At 41.5% G+C, this 20,810-nt stretch overlaps 1 protein-coding gene across 5 annotated transcripts in view; it reads left to right on the top strand.

Moving 5' to 3' along the window:
- Window positions 1–20,810, top strand: part of LOC139765625 (uncharacterized) — a 182,907-nt gene that overhangs the window by 48,928 nt on the left and 113,169 nt on the right. The gene's annotated exons all lie outside the window — the stretch shown is intronic.

The following is a 20,810-nucleotide window of genomic DNA, read 5'->3' as shown; positions in this document are numbered from 1 at the left end:
AGATGAAGAATGGCCCATCCCCTCATATACACTTATTTTTTTTTTTTATTATTATTTTGCTTTGTCACTGTCTCCCGCGTTTGCGAGGTAGCGGAAGGAAACAGATGAAAGAAATGGCCCAACCCACCCCCATACGCAATGTATACACACACACACGTCCACACACGCAAATATACATACCTATACATCTCCATGTACACATATATATACATACACAGACACGTACATATATACCCATGCACACAGTTCACACTGTCTGCCCCCATTCACTCCCATCGCCACCTCGCCACACATGGAATACCATCCCCCTCCCCCCTCATGTGTGCGAGGTAGCACTAGGAAAAGACAACAAAGGCCCCATTCGTTCACACTCAGTCTCTAGCTGCCACGCAATAATGCCTGAAACCACAGCTCCCTTTCCACATCCAGGCCCCACACAACTTTCCATGGTTTACCCCAGACGCTTCACATGCCCTGATTCAATCCACTGACAGCACGTCAACCCCGGTATACCACATCGATCAAATTCACTCTATTCCTTGCCCTCCTTTCACCCTCCTGCATGTTCAGGCCCTGATCACTCAAAATCTTTTTCACTCCATCTTTCCACCTCCAATTTGGTCTCCCACTTCTCCTCGTTCCCTCCACCTCTGACACATATATCCTTTTGGTCAATCTTTCCTCACTCACTCTCTCCATGTGCCCAAACCATTTCAAAACACCCTCTTCTGCTCTCTCAACCATGCTCTTTTTATTTCTACACATCTCTCTTACCCTTACATTACTTACTCGATCAAACCACCTCACACCACACATTGTCCTCAAACATCTCATTTCCAGCACATCCACACTCCTGCGCACAACTCTATCCATAGCCCACACCTCGCAACCATACAACATTGTTGGAACCACTATTCCTTCAAACATACCCATTTTTGCTTTCCGAGATAATGTTCTCGACTTCCACACATTCTTCAAGGCTCCCAGGATTTTCGCCCCCTCCCCCACCCTATGATTCACTTCTGCTTCCATGGTTCCATCCGCTGCCAGATCCACTCCCAGATATCTAAAACACTTTACTTCCTCCAGTTTTTCTCCATTCAAACTTACCTCCCAATTGACTTGACCCTCAACCCTACTGTACGTAATAACCTTGCTCTTATTCACATTTACTCTCAACTTTCTTCTTTCACACACTTACCAAACTCAGTCACCAGCTTCTGCAGTTTCTCACATGAATCAGCCACCAGTGCTGTATCATCAGCGAACAACAACTGACTCACTTCCCAAGCTCTCTCATCCACAACAGACTTCATACTTGCCCCTCTTTCCAAAACTCTTGCATTCACCTCCCTAACAACCCCATCCATAAACAAATTAAACAACCATGGAGACATCACACACCCCTGCCGCAAACCTACATTCACTGAGAACCAATCACTTTCCTCTCTTCCTACACGTACACATGCCTCACATCCTCGATAAAAACTTTTCACTGCTTCTAACAACTTGCCTCCCACACCATATATTCTTAAAACCTTCCACAGAGCATCTCTATCAGCTCTATCATATGCCTTCTCCAGATCCATAAATGCTACATACAAATCCATTTGCTTTTCTAAGTATTTCTCACATACATTCTTCAAAGCAAACACCTGATCCACACATCCTCTACCACTTCTGAAACCACACTGCTCTTCCCCAATCTGATGCTCTGTACATGCCTTCACCCTCTCAGTCAATACCCTCCCATATAATTTACCAGGAATACTCAACAAACTTATACCTCTGTAATTTGAGCACTCACTCTTATCCCCTTTGCCTTTGTACAATGGCACTATGCACGCATTCCGCCAATCCTCAGGCACCTCACCATGAGTCATACATACATTAAATAACCTTACCAACCAGTCAACAATACAGTCACCCCCTTTTTTAATAAACTCCATTGCAATACCATCGAAACCTGCTGCCTTGCCGGCTTTCATCTTCCGCAAAGCTTTTACTACCTCTTCTCTGTTTACCAAATCATTTTCCCTAACCCTCTCACTTTGCACACCACCTCGACCAAAACACCCTATATGTGCCACTCTATCATCAAACACATTCAACAAACCTTCAAAATACTCACTTCGTCTCTTTCTCACATCACCACTACTTGTTTTCACCTCCCCATTTGTGCCCTTCACTGAAGTTCCCATTTGCTCCCTTGTCTTACGCACTTTATTTACCTCCTTCCAGAACATCTTTTTATTCTCCCTAAAATTTAATGATACTCTCTCACCCCAACTCTCATTTGCCCTCTTTTTCACCTCTTGCACCTTTCTCTTGACCTCCTGTCTCTTTCTTTTATACATCTCCCACTCAATTGCATTTTTTCCCTGCAAAAATCGTCCAAATGCCTCTCTCTTCTCTTTCACTAATACTCTTACTTCTTCATCCCACCACTCACTACCCTTTCTAATCAACCCACCTCCCACTCTTCTCATGCCACAAGCATCTTTTGCGCACTCCATCACTGATTCCCTAAATACATCCCATTCCTCCCCCACTCCCCTTACTTCCATTGTTCTCACCTTTTTCCGTTCTGTACTCAGTCTCTCGTGGTACTTCCTCACACGAGTCTCCTTCCCAAGCTCACTTACTCTCACCACCCTCTTCACCCCAACATTCACTCTTCTTTTCTGAAAACCCATACAAATCTTCACTTTAGCCTCCACAAGATAATGATCAGACATCCCTCCAGTTGCACCTTCCAGCACATTAACATCCAAAAGTCTCTCTCGCACTTATATATATACATAAATGCCCATTATTTTTTTTATTTTTTATTATACTTTGTCGCTGTCTCCCGCGTTTGCGAGGTAGCGCAAGGAAACAGACGAAAGAAATGGCCCAACCCCCCCCATACACATGTATATACATACGTCCACACATGCAAATATACATACCTACACAGCTTTCCATGGTTTACCCCAGACGCTTCACATGCCTTGATTCAATCCACTGACAGCACGTCAACCCCGGTATACCACATCGTTCCAATTCACTCTATTCCTTGCCCTCCTTTCACCCTCCTGCATGTTCAGGCCCCGATCACACAAAATCTTTTTCACTCCATCTTTCCACCTCCAATTTGGTCTCCCTCCACCTCCGACACATATATCCTCTTGGTCAATCTTTCCTCACTCATTCTCTCCATGTGCCCAAACCACTTCAAAACACCCTCTTCTGCTCTCTCAACCACGCTCTTTTTATTTCCACACGTCTCTCTTACCCTTACGTTACTCACTCGATCAAACCACCTCACACCACACATTGTCCTCAAACATCTCATTTCCAGCACATCCATCCTCCTACGCACAACTCTATCCATAGCCCACGCCTTGCAGCCATACAACATTGTTGGAACCACTATTACTTCAAACATACCCATTTTTGCTTTCCGAGATAATGTTCTCGACTTCCACACATTCTTCAAGGCTCCCAGAATTTTCGCCCCCTCCCCCACCCTATGATCCACTTCCGCTTCCATGGTTCCATCCGCTGCCAGATCCACTCCCAGATATCTAAAACACTTCACTTCCTCCAGTTTTTCTCCATTCAAACTCACCTCCCAATTGACTTGACCCTCAACCCTACTGTACCTAATAACCTTGCTCTTATTCACATTTACTCTTAACTTTCTTCTTTCACACACTTTACCAAACTCAGTCACCAGCTTCTGCAGTTTCTCATATGAATCAGCCACCAGTGCTGTATCATCTGCGAACAACAACTGACTCACTTCCCAAGCTCTCTCATCCACAACAGACTTCATACTTGCCCCTCTTTCCAAAACTCTTGCATTCACCTCCCTAACAACCCCATCCATAAACAAATTAAACAACCATGGAGACATCACACACCCCTGCCGCAAACCTACATTCACTGAGAACCAATCACTTTCCTCTCTTCCTACACGTACACATGCACATATACATATATATTATTTTTATATTGATTATCCATAATCGCTGTTTCCCGTGTCAGTGAGGTAGCACTAGGAAACAGACAAAGAATGGCTCATCCACTCATATACACACATATGTACATAAACGCCCAAATACGCACATATACATAAATATACATACATCTACATACACGTACTCAGACATACATATATATGTACATATTCATACTTGCTTGCTTTCATCCATTTCTGTCGCTTCCCCGCCCAACAAGAACAGCAGCATTGCTATCCCCTGCTTTAGCAGGGCAGTGCCAGGAATACTGACAAAAAGTCCCCATTTGTTCACACTCAGTCTCTAGCTGTCATGTGTAATGCACCAAAATTGCTGATCCCTATCCACATCCAGGCCCCACAGACCTTTCCATGGTTTACCCCCGACGCTTCACACACCCTTGTTCCATCCATTGACAGCCCGTCGACCCTGGTATACCACATCATCCCATTCACTTTATGCCTTGCATGACTCTCATCCTCCTGTATGTTCATTCCCTGATCACTCAAAATCTTTGTCACTCCATCCTTCCACCTCCAATTTAGTCTCCCGCTTCTCCTTGTTCCCTCCACCTTTGACACAAATATCCTCTTTTTCAACATACCCTTTTCTGCTCTCTCATTCATACCCTTTTTATTTCCACACATCTCTCTTACCCTTTCATTACTTACTCGATCAAACCACCTCACACCACATATTATCCTCAAACGTTTCATTTCCAACACATCCACCCTCATCCATACAACCCTATCTATAGCCCGTGCCTCACAATCATATAACATTGTTGAAACTACTATTCCTTCTCACATACTCATTTTTGCTCTCCACACATTCTTCATCGCTCCCAGAACCTTCGCTCCCTCTTCCACCCTGTGACTTGCTTCCACTTCCATTGTTCCATCCGCTGCTAAGTCCACTCCCAGATATCTAAAACACTTCACTTACTCCAATTTTTCTCGATTCAAACTTGCATCTTAATTAACTTATCCCTCAACCCTACTGAACCTAATAACTTTGCTCTTATTCACATTTACTCTCAACTTTCTCCTTTCACACATTTTTCCAAACTCAAACACCTACCTCTGCAGTTTCTTACATGAATCAGCCAATAGAGCTGTATCATCAGCAAGCAAGAACTGACTCACTTGTCAGGCCCTCTCATCCACAAATGACTGCATACTTGCCCCTCTCTCCAAAACTCTTGCATTTACATACCGAACCACCCCATCCATAAACAAATTGAACAACTATGACGACCTCACACACCTCTGCCACAGATCAACAATCACTGGGAACCAGTCACTCTCCTCTTTTCCTACTCATAGCCATGCCTTAAATCCTTGGTAAAAACTTTTCACTGCTTTTAGCAACCTACCTCCCACACCATGTATTTTTAAAACCTTCCACAAAGCATATCTAGCAGCCCTGTCATATGCCCTCTTCAGATCCATAAAAGCTACATACAAATCCATTTGTTTTTCTAAGTATTTCTCATGTAGAGTTTTCAAAGCAAACACCTGATCCACACATCCTCTACCGCATTGAAAACTACACTGATCTTCCCCAATCAGATGCTCTGTACATGCCTTCACCCTCTTAGTCAATACCCTCCCATATAATTTCCCGCAAATACTCAAACTTATACCTCTGTAGTTTTAACTCTCACCTCTATCCCCCTTGCCTTTGTACAATGGCACTATGCATGCATTCTGCCAATCATCAGGCACTTCACCATGTTCCATACACACAATGAATATCCTTACCAACTAATCAACAACACAGTTACCCCCTTTTATGATACATTTCACTGCAATACCATCTAAACCCGCCGCATTGCTGGATTTCATCTTCCGCAAAGCTTTCACTACCTCTTCTCTCTTCACCAAATCATTCTCCCTGACTCTCGCTTTGTACACCACCCCAACCAGTGTGTAAGATGATAGAATTGCACACTCTATCATCAAACACATTCAACAAACCTTCAAAATACTCACTTCTCCTTCTCACTCCATCACTTGTTGTTATCACTTCCCCGCTTGCTCCCTTCACCGATGTTCCCATTTGTTCTTATGTCTTATGCATGTTATTTACCTCCTTCCAAAACATCTTTTTATTCTCCCTAAAATTTAATGATATTCTCCACACCTCTCATTTGCCCTCTTTTTCAACTCTTGCACCTTTCTCTTGGCCTCCTGCTACTTTCTTTTATACATCTCCCATTCATTTGCACTACTTCCCTGTAGATATTGTCCGAATGCCTCTCTTTACTCTTTCACTAAAAATCTTACTTCTTCATCCCACCACTCACTACCCTTTCTAATCTGCCCATCTCCCACCTTTCTCATACCACATGCATCTTATGCACAAACCATTGCTGCTTCCCTTAGATACATCTCATTCCTCACCTTCTCCCCTCATGTCATTTGCTCTCACTTTTTGCCATTCAACGCTCATTCTCTCCTGATACTTCCTCACACAAGTCTTCTTTACAAGCTCACTCACTCTCACCACTCTCTTCTCCCCTTCATTCTCTTCTTTTCTGAAAGCCTCTACAGATCTTCACCTTTGCCTCCACAAGCAGCATTGCTACCCCCTGCTTTAGAAAGGTAGCACCAGGAAAACAGACAAAAAAGGCCACATTCATTATCACACAGTCTCTAGCTATCATGTGTAATGCACTGAAACCACAGTTTCCTATCCACATCCAGGCTCCACAGATGTTTCACATGCCCTGGTTCGGTCCACTGATAGCATGTCAACCCTGGTATCCACATCTTTCCAATGCGCTCTATTCCTTGCATGCCTCTCACCTTCTTGTATGTTCAGGCTCCAATGGCTCAGAATCTTTTTCACTCCACTTCCACCTCCAATTTGGTCTCCCACTTCTCCTTGTTCCCTCCATCTCTGACGCATATATCCTCTTTGTCATTCTATCCTCACTCATTCTTTCCATATGTCCAAACCATTTCAACACACCCTCTACTGCTCTCTCAACCACACTCTTTCTATTTCCACACATCTCTCTTACCTTTCATTACTTACTCGATCAAACCATCTCACACCACATATTGTCCTAAAACATTTAATTTCCAACACATCCACCCTCCTCTGCACAACCTTATCCATAGCCTATGCCTTGCAACCATATGGTATTGTTGGAACTACTTCAAACATACCCATATTTGCTCTCCGAAATAACCTTCTCTCCTTCCACACATTCTCCATCGCTCCCATAACCTTCATCCCCTCCCCCACCCTGTGACTTACTTCTGCTTCCAATAATTTTAACACATCTTGGTTGGCTCTCTCAGTCATGCTGCTTTTACAACTACTTTTCTTTGACACTCTCTTTCCTAACAATCTTTGACATTGTCTCTCCTAACAGCATTAACATGATTTCAATGAATTTTTTCTTTTGCATTTAATAACCAAGACATCCAATTTCTTTCTTTAACAGCATTAACGTGCATTTCAATTAATTTTTTTTTTTTTGCATTTGATATCCAAGACATTCAATTTCTTTCTTTTACATTCACAGTTTAAGACTTATCCATACGACACTGCTAGGACTGCAGTACCCATCTCTACCCCCAAAGAACTGACCTCCTACATCCCCCATAATGTGTCCATGACCTTTGCTCCCCTCCTCAGAGTTATTTTGGAAATATTTCACTGAAACTATGTAATGAGGTTCATCTGATTATGGCCCATGAGAAAGTAGAGCCATGCTGCGGCTGACACGGTGACAATTAGATAAGTGAGACTCTCATTAAGAACAGCTTGCTTCGTACCCCCTACTTCTATCTACTACCATGTTTACTTCCATGTTCATAAAGCATTCTGCTTCCTCTAGGTCATCCCTAATTTGAATTTGCTCTTGAACCATCATTTCTTTCCCCCTTACTGCACTTTAGTATCATACTTTAGTTCACATTTACCCTCGGTCTACCTGCAGACCCCCAAACTCTGTCTCTGGCTTTTATATTTTTCTCAGGAGTATGCCGCCAAAGTCTGCAAACAGTAGCTGATTCTCCTGTGCCCCTCACCCCTAACATACTGCAGACCTACCAATTGCTGCAAAACCGAAATTAGAAAGATTGATAGAGGAGATTGATAGAAGTAAATTACTGATTATTTTTGGCTTGGAAGATCATACACAAGATAAAGAAGAAAGGAGAGAAAGGAGGAAATATATATTAAAAGATTTCTGGTTGCTATAGGACTGCCAGAAGCAATGTCTATGACAAATGAAAGAGGAGAATAGGAGATTATAACCAACACATGAGGGGGCGACCTATTATTGTGACATTTGACTTGGAGTCATCAAGCCAGGAGTACTTAGAAAAATTATGAATGTTTGAGGCATAGTGGAATTCAGTGGGATATTCGTCAGGTTTGAAAGTATGATACAGAAGACAAAAATTTTTAGGTGCCACAAAGAGCAAGAGGATGGAACAACCCCACCAGAACTGCAGAGATGGCAGGAGTTTTAATGGTAATGTCTGACTGAAAGTAATTTATTCAAATGTTGATGGATTAATAATTAGTAATATACTTCCCACACATTCCTCACGCGTCGTAGAAGGCGACTAAAGGGGATGGGAGCAGGGGGCTAGAAACCCTCCCCTCCTTGTATTTTAACTTTCTAAAAGGGGAAACAGAAGAAGGAGTCACGCGGGGAGTGCTTATCCTCCTCGAAGACTCAGATTCGGGTGTCTAAATGTGTGTGGATATAACCAAGATGAGAAAAAAGGAGAGATAGGTAGTATGTTTGAGGAAAGGAACCTGGATGTTTTGGCTCTGAGTGAAACAAAGCTAAAGGGTAGAGGGGAAGAGTGGTTTAGGAGTGTCTTGGGAGTAAAGTCAGGGGTTAGTGAGAGGACAAGAGCAAGGGAAGGAGTAGCACTACCCCTGAAACAGGAGTGATGGGAGTATGTGATAGAGTGTAAGAAAGTAAACTCTAGATTGATATGGGTAAAACTGAAAGTTGATGGAGAGAGATGGGTGATTATTGGTGCATATGCACCTGGGCATGAGAAGAAAGAGCATGAAAGGCAAGTGTTTTGGGAGCAGCTGAATGAGTGTGTTAGTGGTTTTGATGCACAAGACCAGGTGATAGTGATGGGTGATTTGAATGCAAAGGTGAGTAATGTGGCAGTTGAGGGAACAATTGGTATACATGGAGTGTTCAGTATTGTAAATGGAAATGGTGAAGAGCTTGTAGATTTATGTGCTGAAAAAGGACTGGTGATTGGGAATACCTGGTTTAAAAAGCGAGATATACATAAGTATATGTATGTAAGTAGGAGAGATGGCCAGAGAGCGTTATTGGATTACGTGTTAATTGATGGGCACGCGAAAGAGAGACTTTTGGATGTTAATGTGTTGAGAGGTGCAACTGGAGGGATGTCTGATCATTATCTTGTGGAGGCGAAGGTGAAGATTTGTAGGGGTTTTCAGAAAAGAAGAGAGTGTTGGAGTAAAGAGAGTGGTGTGAGTAAGTGAGCTTGGGAAGGAGACTTGTGTGAGGAGGTACCAGGAGAGACTGAGTACAGAATGGAAAAAGGTAAGAACAAAGGAGGTAAGGGGAGTGGGGGAGGAATGGGATGTATTTAGGGAAGCAGTGATGGCTTGCGCAAAAGATGCTTGTGGCATTAGAAGCGTGGGAGGTGGGTTGATTAGAAAGGATAGTGAGTGGTGGGATGAAGAAGTAAGATTATTAGTGAAAGAGAAGAGAGAGGCATTTGGACAATTTTTGCAGGGAAAATGAGTGGGAGATGTATAAAAGAAAGAGGCAGGAGGTCAAGAGAAAGGTGCAAGAGGTGAAAAAGAGGGCAAATGAGAGTTGGGGTGAGAGAGTATCATTAAATTTTAGGGAGAATAAAAAGATGTTTTGGAAGGAGGTAAATAAAGTGCGTAAGACAAGGGAGCAAATGGGAACTTCAGTGAAAGGGGCTAATGGGGAGGTTGTGATAACAAGTAGTGGTGATGTGAGAAGGGGATGGAGTGAGTATTTTGAAGGTTTATTGAATGTTTGATGATAGAGTGGCAGATATAGGGTGTTTTGGTTGAGGTGGTGTGCAAAGTGAGAGGGTTAGGAAAATGATTTGGTAAATAGAGAAGAGGTAGTAAAAGCTTTGCGGAAGATGAAAGCCGGCAAGGCAGCAGGTTTGGATGGTATTGCAGTGGAATTTATTTAAAAAGAGGGTGACTGTATTGTTGACTGGTTGGTAAGGTTATTTAATGTATGTATGATTCATGGTGAGGTGCGTGAGGATTAGCGGAATGCGTGCATAGTGCCATTGTACATAGGCAAAGGGGATAAGAGTGAGTGCTCAAATTACAGAGGTATAAGTTTGTTGAGTATTCCTGGTAAATTATATGGGAGGGTATTGATTGAGAGGGTGAAGGCATGTACAGAGCATCAGATTGGGGAAGAGCAGTGTGGTTTCAGAAGTGGTAGAGGATGTGTGGATCAGGTGTTTGCTTTGAAGAATGTATGTGAGAAATACTTAGAAAAGCAAATGGATTTGTATGTAGCATTTATGGATCTGGAGAAGGCATATGATAGAGTTGATAGAGATGCTTTGTGGAAGGTATTAAGACTATATGGTGTGGGAGGCAAGTTGTTAGAAGCAGTGAAAAGTTTTTATTGAGGATGTAAGGCATGTGTACGTGTAGGAAGAGAGGAAAGTGATTGGTTCTCAGTGAATGTAGGTTTGTGGCAGGGGTGTGTGATATCTCCATGGTTGTTTAATTTGTTTATGGGTGGGGTTGTTAGGGAGGTGAATGCAAGAGTTTTGGAAAGAGGGGCAAGTATGCTGTATGTTGTGGATGAGAGAGCTTGGGAAGTGAGTCAGTTGTTGTTCGCTGATGATACAGCGCTGGTGGCTGATTCATGTGAGAAACTGCAGAAGCTGGTGACTGAGTTTGGTAAAGTGTGTGAAAGAAGAAAGTTAAGAGTAAATGTGAATAAGAGCAAGGTTATTTGGTACAGTAGGGTTGAGGGTCAAGACAATTGGGAGGTAAGTTTGAATGGAGAAAAACTGGAGTAAGTAAAGTGTTTTAGATATATGGGAGTGGATCTAGCAGCGGATGGAACCATGGAAGCGGAAGTAAACCATAGGGTGGGGAGGGGGCAAAAATTCTGGGAGCCTTGAAGAATGTGTGGAAGTCGAGAACATTATCTCGGAAAGCAAAAATGGGTATGTTTGAAGGAATAGTGGTTCCAACAATGTTGTATGGTTGCGAGGCGTGGGCTATGGATAGAGTTGTGCAGAGGAGGGTGGATGTGCTGGAAATGAGATGTTTGAGGACAATATGTTGTGTGAGGTGGTTTGATCGAGTGAGTAATGTAAGGGTAAGAGAGATGTGTGGAAATAAGAAGAGTGTGGTTGAGAGAGCAGAAGAGGTTGTTTTGAAATGGTTTGGTCACATGGAGAGAATGAGTGAGGAAAGATTGACCAAGTGGATATATGTGTCGGAGGTGGAGGGAATGAGGAGAAGTGGGAGACCAAATTGGAGGTGGAAAGATGGAGTGAAAAAGATTTTGAGTGATCGGGCCTGAACATGCAGGAGGGAGAAAGGCGTGCAAGGAATAGAGTGAATTGGAATGATGTGGTATGCCGGGGTAGACGTGCTGTCAATGGGTTGAACCAGGGCATGTGAAGCGTCTGGGGTAAACCATGGAAAGTTGTGTAGGGCCTGGATGTGGAAAGGGAGCTCTGGTTTCGGTGCATTATTACATGACAGCTAGAGACTGAGTGTGAACGAATGTGGCCATTGTTGTCTTTTCCTAGCGCTACCTCACACACATGAGGGGGGAGGGGGTTGTTATTCCATGTGTGGCGAGGTGGCGATGGGAATAGATAAAGGCAGACAGTATGAATTATGTACATGTGTATATATGTATATGTCTGTGTGTGTATATATATGTATACGTTGAGATGTATAGGTATGTATATTTGCGTGTGTGGACATGTATGTATATACATGTGCATATGGGTGGGTTGGGCCATTCTTTCGTCTGTTTCCTTGCACTACCTTGCTAATGCGGGAGACAGCTACAAAGCAAAATAAATGAATAAATAAATAATAAAAACAGAATTCTCTGATCATATAAGGGAAAGTGCACCTGATATTATTGGAGTCATGGAAACTACGTTTACCAAAGAGATAAGTTCTCACATGTTCTGCCCAGAGGGGTACATGATAGCAAGGAATGGAAGGAAGTGGTAAAGGAAGGGAATGATTAGACCTCTTGATAAAAGAAAGCCAGAAGTTTCAAGAAATAATGGAAGATGGATTGTTCGTACACAATAGATAATGGGAATAGTAACTGTAGGGAAGGAGAGCTTAATGGTGTTTTTATTGTATAATCCTAAGAATTGTAATGAACCAGAACAAATATGCAGTGATAAGATGTTACATAATGCAGTGAAACACACTTCTTAGAGATGGTAAAGTACTGAAAATGTTGGATTTCATTTACAAGGAATAAAGAGATAGACTAGGGAAATTTGGATACCCGTGATGATAGGGAGTCATGTATGCAGGAAAATTTTTTTTACTAATATATCAGAGAGCATACAAGGATGAAGGGGACTGATAATCCATCGTTGCTAGAGGTGTTGGATTAAGGATCAGGAAGGAGTGCAGGTATGATGTAAGGAAGGATGAAGAGGTAGAAGTTTTGGCAAGCCAGAAGTTGAATCAGAAAGAATGCAAGGAGGAGTATGAAAGAAGCATGACAGAAAGTTCAGATGAAAGTTCAGTAAAAGTAGGGATGCAGTCATGTGTAAATAAGGTGTGTAAAATGTTTAGAGAAAGACTGTTAAAGGTTGTAGAATTATAAATTGGACATAAGATTGGAGATACAAGATAAAAGTGGAAATGCATGGTGGACAGATGAGATTAGAAATGCTGTGGAAGAGAAGAAAAAGGCATATGTTAAATTGCATGAAAGGAATGTACCAATGGAAGTTCGGCAAAGGGGAAGGGAAGAATATGTGTAAGCGAAATGTTAAGAAGCTGATAGAGGAAAGCGAAAGAAAGAGTAGATGAAGATTTTGGAAATTAAGCAAAAAGTTAAGGGAAAATAAGAAACTGTCCTGGGAGGAGGTGAAAAATGAAAAAGGTGAATGTGTGAGTGGAAATGTAGATTTGAGAAATAAGAAAGGGGAATTACTGGGAATTATTGAATTAAAAGGAGAAAATGAAGGGAAGATGGAAACTGAAGAACTGATGTATTTGTGATAAGGTGTTGCAGAAATTTTTCCATACGTGGATATGTAGGATGAAAGAGGCCCATAGCAGAAGGGAGATGGAAAAAGGGTGATAATGAGGTTAAAAGTATGAAAATCACGTGAAGTAGATGGGATTATGGCTGAAATGTTTGAAGTATGGAGGAGAAAGCACGATAGAGTGGTTACATTTGATTTGTAATTTAGCAAGGAAACAGAATGTTGTGCATAAGGATTGAATGAAAGCTATTATTGTTTCATTATTCAAAAGGAAAAGGTACTGAAGGTTTATGTGGCAATTAAGTATACAAGGAAAAGTGTATGCAAGAATATTAATTGATAGAGTGAATGCAGAATAAGTGAAGAGCAAGGGGATTTTAGAATAGGTATTATTATTATATTATTTTACTTTGTTGCTGTCCCCCGCGTTAGCGAGGTAGCACAAGGAAACAGACGAGAGAATGGCCCAACCTACCCACATACACATGAATATACATACACATCCACACACGCAAATATACATACCTATACATCTCAACGTATACAGATATATACTCACACAGACATATACATATATACACATGTACGTAATTCATACTGTCTGCCTTTATTCATTCCCATCGCCACCCCGCCACATATGAAATAACACCCCCTTCCCCTGCATGTGTGCGAGGTAGCGCTAGGAAAAGACAACAAAGACCACATTCGTTCACACTCAGTCTCTAGCTGTCAAGTATAATGCACCAAAACCACAGCTCCCTTTCCACATCCAGGCCCCACACAACTTTCCATGGTTTACCCCAGATGCTTCACATGCCCTTGTTCAATCCCTTGACAGCACGTCGACCCCAGTATACTACATTGTTCCAATTCACTCTATTCCTTGCACGCCTTTCACCCTCCTGTGTGTTCAGGCCCCGATCACACAAAATCTTTTTCACTCCATCTTTCCACCTCCAATTTGGTCTCCCACTTCTCCTCGTTCCCTTCACATCTGACACATATATCCTCTTGGTCAATCTTTCCCCTCTCATCCTTTCCATGTGACCAAACCATTTCAAAACATCCTCCTCTGCTCTCTCAACCACACTCCTTTTATTACCACACATCTCTCTTACCCTATTATTACTTACTCGATCAAACCACCTCACACCACATATTGTCCTCAAACATCTCATTTCCAGCACATCCACCCTCCTCCACATAACTCTATCTATAGCCCACACCTCACAACCATATAACATTGTTGGAACCACTATTCCCTCAAACATACCCATTTTTGCTTTCCGAGATAATGTTCTCGACTTCCACGCATTCTTCAATTCTCCCAGACCTTTCACCCCCTCCCCTACCATATTATTCACTTTTGCTTCCATGGTTCCATCTGTTGCCAAATCCACTCCCAGATATCTAAAACACTTCACTTACTCCAGTTTTTCTTCATTCAAACTTACCTCCCAATTGTCTTGTCCCTCAACCCTACTGTACCTAATAACCTTGCTCTTATTCACATTTACTCTCAGCTTTCTTCTTTCACACACTTTACTAAACTCAGTCACCAGCTTCTGCAGTTTCTCACACGAATCAACCACCAGTGCTGTATCATCAGCGAACAACAACTGACTCACTTCCCAAGCTCTCTCATCCACAATAGACTGCATACTTGCCCCTCTTTCCAAAACTCTTGCATTCACCTCCCTAACAACCCCATCCATAAACAAATTAAACAACCATGGAGACATCACACACCCCTGCCGCAAACCAACTTTCACTGAGAACCAATCACTTTCCTCTCTTCCTACCCGTACACATGCCTTACATCCTTGATAAAAACTTTTCACTGCTTCTAACAACTTGCCTCGCACACCAAATATTCTTAATACCTTCCACAGAGCATCTCTATCAACTCTATCATATGCCTTCTCCAGAACCATAAATGCTACATACAAATCCATTTGCTTTTCTAAGTATTTCTCACATACATTCTTCAAAGCAAACACCTGGTCCACACATCCTCTACCACCTCTGAAACCACAGTGTTCTTCCCCAGTCTAATGCTCTGTACATGCCTTCACCCTCTCAATCAGTACCCTCCCATATAATTTGCCAGGAATACTCAACAAACTTATACCTCTGTAATTTGAGCACTCACTTTTATCCCCTTTGCCTTTGTACAGTGGCACTATGCAAGCATTCAACCAATCCTCAGGCACCACACCATGAGTCATACTTGCATTGAATATCCTTACCAACCAGTCAACAATACAGTCACCCCCTTTTTCAATAAACTCCACTGCAATACCATCCAAACCTGCTGCCTTGCCGACTTTCATCTTCTGCAAAGCTTGTACTACCTTTTCTCTCTTTACCAAATCATTCTCCCTAACCCCTGTCACTTTGCACACCACCTCGACCAAAACACCCTATATCTGCCACTCTTCATCAAACACATTCAACAAACCTTCAAAATACTCACTCCATCTCCTTCTCACATCACCACTACTTGTTATCACCTCCCCATTAGCCCCCTTCACTGAAGTTCCCATTTGCTCCCTTGTCTCATGCACTTTATTTACCTCCTTCCAAAACATCTTTTTATTCTTCCTAAAATTTAATGATACTCTCTCACCCCAACTCTCATTTGCCCTCTTTTTCACCTCTTGCACCTTTCTCTTGACCTCCTGCCTCTTTCTTTTATACATCTCCCAGTCATGTGCATTATTTCCCTGCAAAAATTGTCCAAATGCCTCTCTCTTCTCTTTCACTAATACTCTTACTTCTTCATCCCACCACTCACTACCCTTTCTAATCTGCCCACCTCCCACGTTTCTCATGCCACAAGCATCTTTTGCGCAAGCCATCACTGCTCTCCTAAATACATCTCATTCCTCAAACATTCCCCTTAGGGTTTTATTTTTTGTGGTAAGAATGACTGTGAAAAAGTATAAAACAGCTGGTAAGAAGCTATATACATCTTTCATAGATCTGCAGAAAGCTAATGACTGAGTCGATTGGAATGCTGTATGGGATTTGTTAAGGAAAAATGGGGTAGGGGGACAACTGTTGAAAAGTGTGAAGGCCCTGTGTAGGGGAGCAAATGGATGTGTAAGGGTATAAGAAGAGTTAAGCTAAAGTTTTGGTATACATGTAGGTGTGAGGCAGGGCTGTGTGATGTCACTGTGGCCTTTTAACATACATATGGATGGGATGATAAAGAAGAAAGCAAAACTAGAGAAAGGGGATGCAGAGTTGGAGTGTGATGATTAGGTATGGTGGCTAGTGACAAGCCGTTTGTGGATGATACTGAGTTGTTTGCTGAGAGTGAGGAAGAATTGCAGAAGTGTATTACTGTTTTAGAATTTACATAAGCATAGACAATTGAAGGTAAATGAAAATGAAAGTAAAGTAATGGTATTTGAAAGGAAGCAAAGTGAAAGTATGGATTTTGTTAAGCCTTATGAAGTGAGAGAAGAAAGTGCACTTAAGTTTGTTATAGACATGGGGGAGAAAGACTGGAAGAGGTGACAGAGTTTAAGTATTTGGGAGCTTTCATGGTGAATTTGTTAATACAGAAGGAGAGATAAGGGAGAGAGCAGTACAGGGTAGAAGACTCACTTGTTCCCCCAAATACGGAGGGAACAGTAGGAAACAGGAAGGAATGGTTTTTTAAAAGATGTCATATAGCAAAGGAGCTTCATCATGTGCAGTGGTGAGGATGTAGATTGCACTTTAGCCAGCTAGCATTTGCAAAGTATAAGAGAGCACAAAGTGAGTATAGCAGGATAAGAAAAGAGGAACAAAGAAACTTTGAGAGGAATATTGTGGGCATGGCAGCTGAGAATCCAAAGCTTTTCCATAAATTCATCAGGAGTCATTTGTCAGTTAAGGAGTAGCTTATCAGGCCTAGGGATGCAGAGAGAAAAATTGTAGAGGATGATGTAAGGATAATTGAGGAACTGAATAACAACTTGTAAGATATTATAGTCCCAACGCCAGTGAGATGCAATGGGGAGGAGGTTTTGGAAATCTTTGAGGTATCTAGAGATGTTAGCAGAATACTAAGAGGATTTGACCTTGCAAGGCTAATCATATGTGCTACATGTGTGCAGATACATAAGATAAACCACTAGAATTACTATTAAATATGTCACTGGAAGGAGGCATAGTGCCATGGGAATGGAAAAGGGCAAATGTTACACCTTAAAAGAAAGGACTGTGGGAACAGGTGTTGAACCACAGATTGGTCTCACTAAAAAGTGTGATGTGTAAAATTCATGAAAAGATTAGTATTAGATAGCAAGTGGAAGACTTTCTGATGTGGAGAAATTTCCTAAGAGTTGAGACAACATGGTTTTAGGGGAAAGAGGGCATGTGTAACTAACCTCTTAGAGTCTGGATAAAAAGGGAAGGTTGGGTGGACTCTATCTGGACAGCCAAAAGGCATTTGACACTGTACCACATAGAAAGCTGATTAAGAAGCTGGATTATTAAGAAGTAATGAAGTGGAATTCACATGATGGATAGTGGATTATCTCAGTGTGAGGGAACCAAGGTTGCATGTTAGAGGAGCATTTTCCAGATGGGTAGAGTTGACAAAATTGAGTGCCTCAGGGTTTGGTTCTGGGACCACTACTCCTCTTGATCTTTATTAAAGACTTGTATGAAATCCTACCTGAATGTATTTGCAAATGGCGAAGGTCATTAGGTAAGAGGAAAGCGAGGAGGATTGTTAAAGTGTACAAGGGTTCCTAAACAGACTCCAAAGCTTGTCTTAGACTCAGTAGATAAAATTCAGCCTAAGCAAAGTAATGAAGCTGGGAGAGAGCAATAGATGGCCTAAGTATGATTATTACCTAGCAGGAAATTAAGCTTCAGTATTCTGTGTGAGAAGGCCTAGGAGTAGATATTGTCCTAGCTAGGGTCCCACCTGAGGAGAAAATAGTTAAGGAGAGATACTTTCTACAAGAAAATATTGGAATAGCTTTCAAATATATGGATCAGGAAGTATTTAACAAGCTATTCATATCCTACATAAGGCCAGAGTTAGAATATACATCTCAAGTTTCACCATGCTTAAAGAAGTACAAAGACCTCATACAGAAGGTCCAGAGGAGGCAACAAAGATGGGACCAGTTGAAAACTAAGAATGATGGAAAGGCTGGAGGCTTTAGGTTCACCCATCTTGGTAGAGAGAAGACTGAAGGGTGACCTGATCAAAACTCTTAAGATTTTAAAAAGATTGACAGCATGAACAGTGGACAATTCTTTGTGTGATGTAGGGATTGGACTAGAGGACATAACATGAAATCAAGGAAAAACTTGTAAATAAGGATGTAAAGAAATATTTTTATGGTATGAGTGATGGGTGAATGGAACAGATTGACATTTTTAAAGCAAACAGCATACATAAATGGGAAAGGTTGTATGGTAGTAGAGTTCAAGAGATGGGGCCCTACTAGCATAAAACTCCCATGCCATATATTACAAATAGGTAGTTTATTTTTGTCACCATTTTGTCCATAAAAAGATTAAACCAGCTTTGTGACAACACATATTTGATGTGGACCAGTCTTTACCAGAGATCACTCATCATTCCTCTCTTCCTGCTACCACACATGCTGTACCACTGTCATAATTAAAACTCCTCATTGTATTCAGTAATTTTCCCTTATGTTTTTATCACCTTACATTTGGCATTTATGTTAATCGTGTCATATGCTTTCACCAGAGCCATAAATGCAACATGCAATTAATTTCCTCCAAGTTTTTCTTATTCAAATTGTTCCTTTCTAGTTAGATAACCACTTTGAGAGATCTATGGGAAGGGAAAGCCCTTAATTTTAATAAGGGAAGGGTTATAAATGTCAGGAAAGATGGAAGGAAAAGGGCTTCATAGCTTAGTGATTTAAGGCAAGGAAACATCACAGTGGCCTACCCTTGAGTTGCTAGTGGCCACAGAATGATCATATGATGCACCACCATTGAACAGGGATGCAGCATTAAATTTTGGAATCATTGGATAATACCAAGCCATCTGGTGGTTAGCAGATAGCGTTCCTGACCGTGATGCATTCATAGACCGCCCAGGGTTGAGTGCATAGGTTCAAATTCTGGTTGCAACAGTCAGTCCACGGTCAACCTAGCTATTCATCCACCTCTAGGGGTTAGTCGATAAAATGGATACCTGGTTCAAGCTAGGGTATACATGAAGGACTTGATTAGGGCCTCAGCTGTATATGCCATCTCAGCTAACATAAAAAAACTAGAGCAGAACATTTAGGGTATTTCTCTAGTCTTTCTCATTACGAGAAAGGAGATTCGCATTATTACTTCACATTAACAGTGCTTTATAGAAGCCTTTGATTGTAGTATTTGTCATTGTTTCTGGCTATAGAGGGAGAAGATTGAGACCAAGTATCTTAAGGAAACAAGCAACTTTTTCATGTCATCTTAAAGGAGCTGTCAAAGCATATGGTTCTTTGACTGTGTTATCCTTATAGATAGTTGGTTTCATAATGTATATGTAATCTGTTCCATTTTATTTGGGGATCAGAAACGTTTAGTAAAATTCATGTGATGTGTGGACATAGAATTTGTTTAGTTTTGAAGTGTTTGACAGCGACCAACTATAAATAAATGTTAATTCAATCTCAGAGCTTCTTGCTAGAATATGAATGTGATTTTTGATACAGTTTGGAAGAAGATTTTCAGTTGAAGTATCATTCTTTTTTCTGTCAAAACTCTCGAGAGTTTTTTATTTCAGAGAAAATAACATAGGAGACTATTAGTTCATTTACTCAGGCTCCTTTAAGCTTTTTTCAGTGTGGATATATTTGGATAGAAGTCATTTTGATATTTCATGCATATCTTGAGATCTTTGGTGTAGAGCACTGCTGTGACTAATTTTTTTTCCTAGAAACCTCTCATCAAAGCAGAGCGATATTTAGCATTTGAGAGATACCTTAGTTTTGGCAATACCTCTGTTTGGATCAGGTTGACTTCCCTCTTTAGATTTGCACATGTCACTGCACATGGTATTTTTGGGCAAGCTCCCAGGTGTCACTCATTCACTGAGAATTAGATTTGTCTAAAGTACCTTGTGTGTCACTACTGTATTTCAATGTGTAGAGAAGTTGCATGTTGTTGATCTGGTTTTAATTTTCTGTAGGGATTTTATTTGTATGAAAATAACGATTAACATAAAGAAAATTAAGAAAAGTACTGTCAGTTATATTTTATATTTTTTTATTATACTTTGTCGCTGTCTCCCGCGTTTGCGAGGTAGCGCAAGGAAACAGACGAAAGAAATGGCCCAACCCCCCCCCCCCCCCCCCATACACAGGTATATACATACGTCCACACACGCAAATATACATACCTACACAGCTTTCCATGGTGTACCCCAGACGCTTCACATGCCTTGATTCAATCCACTGATAGCACGTCAACCCCGGTATACCACATCGCTCCAATTCACTCTATTCCTTGCCCTCCTTTCACCCTCCTGCATGTTCAGGCCCCGATCACACAAAATCTTTTTCACTCCATCTTTCCACCTCCAATT

Source organism: Panulirus ornatus, chromosome 55 (assembly GCF_036320965.1).
Source record: "Panulirus ornatus isolate Po-2019 chromosome 55, ASM3632096v1, whole genome shotgun sequence".
Classification (NCBI taxonomy): domain Eukaryota; kingdom Metazoa; phylum Arthropoda; class Malacostraca; order Decapoda; family Palinuridae; genus Panulirus; species Panulirus ornatus.
Note: the sequence above shows the minus strand (reverse complement) of the source record. Positions and strands in the feature narration are given on the sequence as shown.